The following is a 411-nucleotide window of genomic DNA, read 5'->3' on the forward strand; positions in this document are numbered from 1 at the left end:
TATATCATAAGGCGGTAGATATAGACAGGGATACCTATATCATAAGGCGGTAGATATAGACAGGGATACCTATATCATAAGGTGTTAGATATAGACAGGGATACCTATATCATAAGGCGGTAGATATAGACCGGAAATACCTATATCATAAGATGTTATATATAGACAAGGGATACCTATATCATACGTTGGTAGATATAGACCGGGGATACCTAAATTGTATATCATAAGACGGTAGATATAGAAAGGGATACCTATATCATAAGGAGGTAGATATAGACAGGGATACCTATAGCATAAGGTGTTAGATATAGACAGGGATACCTATATCATAAGGCGGTAGATATAGTCCGGAAATACCTATAGCATAAGGCGTTATATATATAGACAAGGGATACCTATATCATAAGG

This window comes from Mizuhopecten yessoensis, unplaced genomic scaffold (genome assembly GCF_002113885.1).
Source record: "Mizuhopecten yessoensis strain PY_sf001 unplaced genomic scaffold, ASM211388v2 scaffold333, whole genome shotgun sequence".
Classification (NCBI taxonomy): Eukaryota; Metazoa; Mollusca; class Bivalvia; order Pectinida; family Pectinidae; genus Mizuhopecten; species Mizuhopecten yessoensis.